The sequence below is a fragment of the Mesocricetus auratus genome, unplaced genomic scaffold, assembly GCF_017639785.1.
Source record: "Mesocricetus auratus isolate SY011 unplaced genomic scaffold, BCM_Maur_2.0 Super-Scaffold_100011, whole genome shotgun sequence".
Taxonomy (NCBI): domain Eukaryota; kingdom Metazoa; phylum Chordata; class Mammalia; order Rodentia; family Cricetidae; genus Mesocricetus; species Mesocricetus auratus.
In genome coordinates, this window is record NW_024429195.1 from 29,266,586 (window position 1) to 29,273,385 (window position 6,800).

Sequence of the window (6,800 nt, forward strand, 5' to 3'; positions counted from 1 at the left end):
TTGTTGTTTTGAGACAGGGTCTCATTGTGTAACCCTGCCTGTGCTAAAACTTGCTATGTGGATGAGGCTGGTTTTGAACTTGAGGCAATCTTTCTGCCTCTGCCTTCCAAGTTCTGGAATTCCAAGTACACACCCAGTTTGTACCTCATGTAATTATTATCATGAGCATTTGTTCTTTTGTCCCACTTACTGCACCTCATATGTTACCATGGGTCACTCATGTTGGATATGTTTACCTGCTTCCTATTTAGGGCTGAGTAATACACAATTGTATTCACAGATCAAATGTTACCAACCATTCTTCCATTGATAATCAGGTTACTGTTCATAGCGCTGCTGTGCACACTGGCATACAAGTAAGTCATAAGGCCTCAGAATCCTCACCTACAAGCTTTTCGGTTGGTTATATATCCACAAATGGACTTGCTGGGTTACACAGTAACTAACTGTCTCTGAGTCCTGGGGCATCCAGTTTTCCACAGTGGCTGCAACATTTCACATTCTGACTAGCTCTGCATGAGTGTGCTGACATTATAAAATAAGAGCTAAGATTGAAAGCAACCTAAGCGTCTAGTAGCAACTGTTTCCATGGTTTGTAGAGCATCCCCAGTGAAATACATGAAGCAAACATAGAAATACATAAACACAGAACAGTGAATCCCTTTATTTTTTTTACCAACTCCTATGATTAAGAAGAGTTGAATGTGTTACATAAGAAAGCAGGGTGTAGAAGAGCAGATATTTGAGGCTGTCGTTTATATAAAGGAGAAGAAAGGGGTTTTATATAGGGGTTGGGGAGATAGCTCAGTCAGTAAAGTGCCTGCCCCACAAGCATGACGACCTGAGTTCAGATCCCAGTACCCACAGAAGAGCCAGATGTGGTGGTTTGTCCAGGTTGGTTGGGGTGGGGAACATGGATTCTTGAAGCTCATTGACCAGCCAGCCTAGCAGAATCTGAGCTTACAAGTAAATTCACTACATACAATACACACACAGATCACACAAGGTTAAAATGTATTAATACTTGGAAACATATAAACCCATCACAAGGGTTCAGTTACTACTTCTCTAATGCCCCCCAGCACTTTGAGAGAAAGACAAAGGGTCTTATAATTTGAAGAATATACTCTACTTGACAACTAAACTTAAAATGAATTAAAATGCACTGAATTTCTGAGCATCATATGTCTGGGCCTCCTCCATCACAGGGTGTGACTACAGGGTGGTCATTCATATCTCAGCTTCAGAGGTGTAGAAAATCTCACCTCTGTAGCTCAGGTACCTCCTGAAAAGTCACCTCTTTTACTCATCCACATATAGTCTCTTCCCTCCTGTTTTCCAAAACAAACACCAGGGACCTCTTTCCCTCTGCATAGCCCACTCCAAGCCTCTAGCCATAATGTCCCCAAAAAGTGATGATATGAGCTTTATAAACACACCAATCAAACACATTGAAAATAAACACCTCTCCTAATACTGTAAAATCCCACAGAAATGGAAGCCCAGGAAACATGAACATCAATCCTTCTCACATCCCTAAAGCATCTTGCTGGCTGTGTGTATTTGTGGCCCTGGCCCTGCATCACTCAGATTGGGAACTGGGAATAAATAATACTTCATTCATTATCTTTAGACAAACACAGAAACGCACAGTAGTTCATCTTTATGGGAAAAGCCACAATGATGTCAACGAACAAACACCAAATGCTTGCCTTTGCATCATCTACCTAGACCAATGAGTTCCTTAGATACAAATTGTTCTACCGACTCCTGAGTAACCACCCCACCCCGTCATTGCAGGTCCTGAATGACGTGTACTTTTGACCAGTCTCTGTGCTACTTTTCTTGAAAATCCACAGTTGATCATCACAAGATTCAAGAGCAGGCAAAATATTATCAGTATTTTTAAGCACCATTTAAATAAAAAAATTGCTTAGAGACACACACACTGGTGAGTCACAGATTGCAGAGGCTATTTTGAGCTACTCTGTCCACTGTAACCCAGTCACATCTGGTCCCTTGTCAAGTCAGTAACTCATTAAAGGGGCACTCGGCACTAGCTTCCGAAGCCATGCACAAACAGAACTCAGACGCAGGGGAGAGCGCAGCCGCGTAGACACCACTGTGCAGAACAGTTCTCAGCACCAAAGCAAGGTCCTGGGTATTTTTTTCTTTAAAGGATTTAATCCGTAGGAAATGTTAACGCAACTTTTTTAAATCTACAGATTTAAATTCCTTTTTGATGTGATGTCTCCAAGGTTGCAAGATGAAGGCAGATGGTGACGGTGAAGGAAAAGGAGGTAATGGAATGGTTTCTGAAGCAGGAAATATACAATAAGGGTTTGCAGTGGGCGCCGCCAGGGTATCACATTCTCTGCTGATGTATGCAGCCAGTGTTCAGCTGCAACCTGCCCTGCGCAACCAGAGTCGTACCTGGCAGCAGAGAACACCCTCATTTCTCCCCAGTGTCTCCCTAGTACTCACACCCGTTCCCAGCAGCCTGAGGACTCTATCCCTAAGAAAATCATTTTAGCCACACCACAGCGATGAGTAACGGCAATGGTTGTGATGCAGTCCAGTTCTCCTGCTCGCCATCCCATAATTTTAACCCTGAATTGTTCTTCACATAATCAAACCTCATTTTTAAATATAAATATAATTTAAATCATAACTTCAAATCGGCCATTAAATTAAATGTAAATGAACATGAGATGTCACTTATAAGTGATTTGACTCCCCTACTGCAAATGATCAAAATTAAATCCCATGAATTACAATATTTCTCTTAAATTAAGCCAACTATTATAATAGGCTTTTCTTCCCCCCCCCCCCATCTCTGGAAATAATGATAGCATCAAGAGCATTGGTGCCGTGAGGCGCCGGTGAGAAAGTAGAGGAAGAGAGGAAGCATGTGCTGTCTGTGGTGCTGCAGTGGTTTTCCTCCGTTATTAGAGGATCCTCTCAGCTCATCACCACACTGGCATAACCCTGATGTCTGAGGAGAAAAGTCTCTAGGCATTTTGAAATAATCAGTATTTAAGTTGGTTTTTAAGCAAAAATATTGTAGATCCTTGGCATGCTTTAAAAGAAAGGATAAATAAAGCCCAAGTCACCAGAGCCTCATTTTGATTTCAGAGTTGCTAAAAATAACATTTTCACAGATGAGATGACAGGTCATCTTTTGTTTTGGCTAAACTAAATGTCGTGAAAAACATGTGCCTGCAAACCCGAGTCATTTTAAATTTGCATAGCCAAATCACCTTTCCTCATGAGAGGCAAACAACTTCAGAAATAATTCAACAGTTCATTCTTCCTGCCGTCACAGCATAAATGCATGATCATTCGAAAGAACAGAGACGTGTCCAATTGCATGCTAATTTACTTATAATACACATATATTTCAAATACAACTGCACATTTGAGATGCAAAAGAAAGATAAACTCTAGGATGAAATCCCCGCAATTGTCAGTGGAGTTTGAAGATCCGTATCTTATCATTTTAAAGGAAGCTGTTGGTGCTTTTTACTTCTTGATTTCTTTGGTTGTGTGATTGTTATTATAATTTATTTCTGGCCAGAGAAAAAGTACTTGATCACTATAGTATCTCTCGCCCAGGGTAGAAAAAACCTTTTCCATAAAACAATCTTTTCCTCAGAAAATACCAGCACGTTTAATTCCTACAAGCAAAACAACCAAAGCACTTATATCAGAAGGGAACTAGGTAACATGAAATATACATCACATTTTACATAGGCATACAAGACAAGTTCATGCTATACATTTACAACTATACTATATGCTTGATCCCAGGTATAAAAATCCACCTTAAACACACAAAGCCTCCGTGACTATCTTAGCCGGCTTAGGAAAGGCAAATTTCTGTGAAGATTGCTACCTTTGATGGAATATGTCTTTATAAACCAGCCTGTCACATTTTAATTTTTTAAATCATCAAAATATATTCCTGTTATTTAAAAATTCCTAATTCCTAATTCGACTTGATGTTTTATGTATAAAGTTTAATGATTTAATATTGGCAACCAAAGACATTTCCCTACTTCTATCAGTAGGCTAAGTTTGAACCCTGACTTAAACAGTCCTCGTTAAACACTGCATTGAACATATTCTTTACACTAATAAGAGGAAAGGCAAATAGCACATTAAGACTTATTGAGACTTTGCCTCCCTTCAGTGGAGCCTGTTACTTGAAAAATTTGCTTATTAAAAGAGAGGAAACCTTACAAGGTGGAAAATTTTTAAGCTTTATTCCTAACATTCAATTATTGCCCCAACTGGTTTTTTTGAGTGGCACAAACTATTAATTTACAAATACGGAGCCTTTCTCCGTGGCATGCTTCCAAAAGGCACCAGGTGTCTTGATTGTATTCAAAATCACAACCCAGAGTACACTTACAGTAAACACACAAAGGAAAAGCCAACTGAGTTCCAATGTTGCTTCAAGCCTATCTGCCATCAATTATTTTCACAACCGAACATAAATTTCACCTACAAACAGGAAAGGTTCTATGTACATATAAGACACGCAACAGGCAACGTTCCTCCAAGAAATCCCAGCCCTCTCCATAATGTCAACACCTGGAATGGAAAGGCAAAGTTACAGGGTAGAGATTTCAGTTCCTATTATTTTTCAGGTTTCCTGTGTAAGCAGCAGCCCCTAAGAGGATCAGCCGTATTCCATGTCATCAGCATTTTCTGAGTGCCGTGTTTAAGTACTTCTCTGAAGATGCCGTGAGTGTGTATGAAGATGAAAGGTTTGTGAATATCAATAAACCCCAGTCCAACTGCAAACCTTATCATTTTCTAGAACGCATTTTGTTAGAAACAGCTAAAGGATACTGGAATTTTGCTTTCTGGGTTCATACTCTTATGGTACAAATGCCAAAATATACATTAAAGACTTTACCATGCCATAGGTTAAAGAAAAGGAAAATCAATAACTAGCCCCAATTCAAAATAACAGAAGGTCACTTCGAGCTGCAGCCTGACTGGATGGCTTCAACCTTCAAAACAAAAGTCGTCGCTATTAACCTTGGTCCCTGAGTAACAGAGAGCTATGGAAGTCAGGTTGGAGGACCAACAAGCAAGCCTAAACTTTCAAGACTGAGGTCTGACTGCTCTTGAGGGTTCACCTTTATCTCCCCTGAAAAATGCCAATATAAAAATTCTAAAATACCTTCATAAGCCCCAAGGAAAGCCTGTGGACAGAGAGATGGTGTGATAGACTCCTTCCTTCCACTCAGCCGCTTCTCCTCTGTGAGGCTGAAAGCAAATGCATGGAGAGTCAGCCGCATATTTAATTAGAAGCAAGCTGCTTCAGTATCAGTGTGGGGATCTACCTCTCCAATCTCTTGTGAGTCAATCTTTCCCATCTCTGATTTTCTTTTATATTTATGCTAGAATATTTAATTGTAGACAAAAGGTTACTCTGGCTGTATTCACTGCACAGAGGCACAATAATCTGCTTTAAAAGGCTTGACATTTCAGGCTTTTCAAAAAGGCTGAAAAAATTATATCCCTGCTTTTGTTAATCAATGAAGTAGAACTCTCCTGAACAAAAGAATTAAATTGCTTGGTTGGTTTAATAAAACCAACAGAAATAGCTGCTTCCTCTGGGTTTTATTGTGTAGGCATGGCACACGCACCCAGCACTGTAATTCCATATGATTCAGGGCAAAACTCTAATTTCTGCACACAGTTGGGTTTTTAAATCCTATTCAGACCCTACCCATTCGGGCTGGTTCTCTAAGACCATATTTATCATTATACTTGACTCTTTTTCTGACATGTGGCAACCATATAGCAATTTTATTTTTGTTCCTGTGCCTGTAACCCTCCAAAAAAAAGTCCATTAAAAATGTATTAATCTAAATACCACCTTTTTGTTCTGTTTAGTCTGGAGCTAATGGTTTTACACATCTTTCCGGCTATTTAATTGGGGAATAAACATGTGACAGGAACTTAGATGTGAGCAAATAAAATAGTACTTTTAAAAGAAACACTCCAAGATCAAACCAGAAAATAACAATTTGGTTAAATTCATATTTGCAGCATAGGTTTGCAATATAGTGAGTATATTTTGACAAAAGACCACAAAACTTCGAAGGTAACCAGGTCATAATTTACTGAGAAGACACAGCAAGACCATCCAGGGATGGTCTTTTGTTCTGTATGTGTCAAACACACTAAGAAAGGGACATGATTTCCCAAGGTTCCAGGTAGAAGCAGCAAAGTGTCCAGATGGTCCATGACACACTCTCATGTTGCAGCTTTTGACGATGGGGAAGGAAGAACAGGAAAAGGAGGCAGTGGTTGGAGCAGTCATTTCCACCCATCCTCAAGCTTTACACAGTTAGAGGTAGAAAGCATTTCCCAAGATAATGATGGAGATAAGAGCCAACAGATATATTTATGCCAGACAAATTGCCTAACGCTGCATTTTGATTTCACAGTCCTGGGCTGAAGGTCACAAAGAGGTCATTCAATCCAGTGCCCTATTGGTTTTGTCAGCTCCCCCCACCCATGGAGATAATGAATGGCTAGTACAAACCTAGCCATAGTAAGTGCTCAATAAATGGAAACTACCATTGTCTTTACAACCCCTTGTCTAATCCATTTCACATTGGCAGGATTCGCAGTAGCTGGCCTCATTATCAATCAGTAGAAACGCCACTAGCTCAGCTGGAGGCGCTGGTTTTCTCTAACAAATATATGCATTGCTGCAAACATGGAGGGGATTATCTATCTCAGACTTACAAAAACTCCATCGCCTCACAACAGCC

General features: G+C 40.0%; 1 long non-coding RNA gene across 1 annotated transcript in view; it reads right to left on the reverse strand.

The window, feature by feature from the left end:
* LOC121143211 overlaps window positions 1-6,800 on the reverse strand; it is a 585,525-nt gene that overhangs the window by 559,740 nt on the left and 18,985 nt on the right. Inside the window, exon 7 of the long non-coding RNA XR_005880399.1 lies at window positions 5,195-5,280. This is a non-coding gene — a long non-coding RNA (uncharacterized LOC121143211). The remainder of the gene's footprint in view (window positions 1-5,194; window positions 5,281-6,800) is intronic.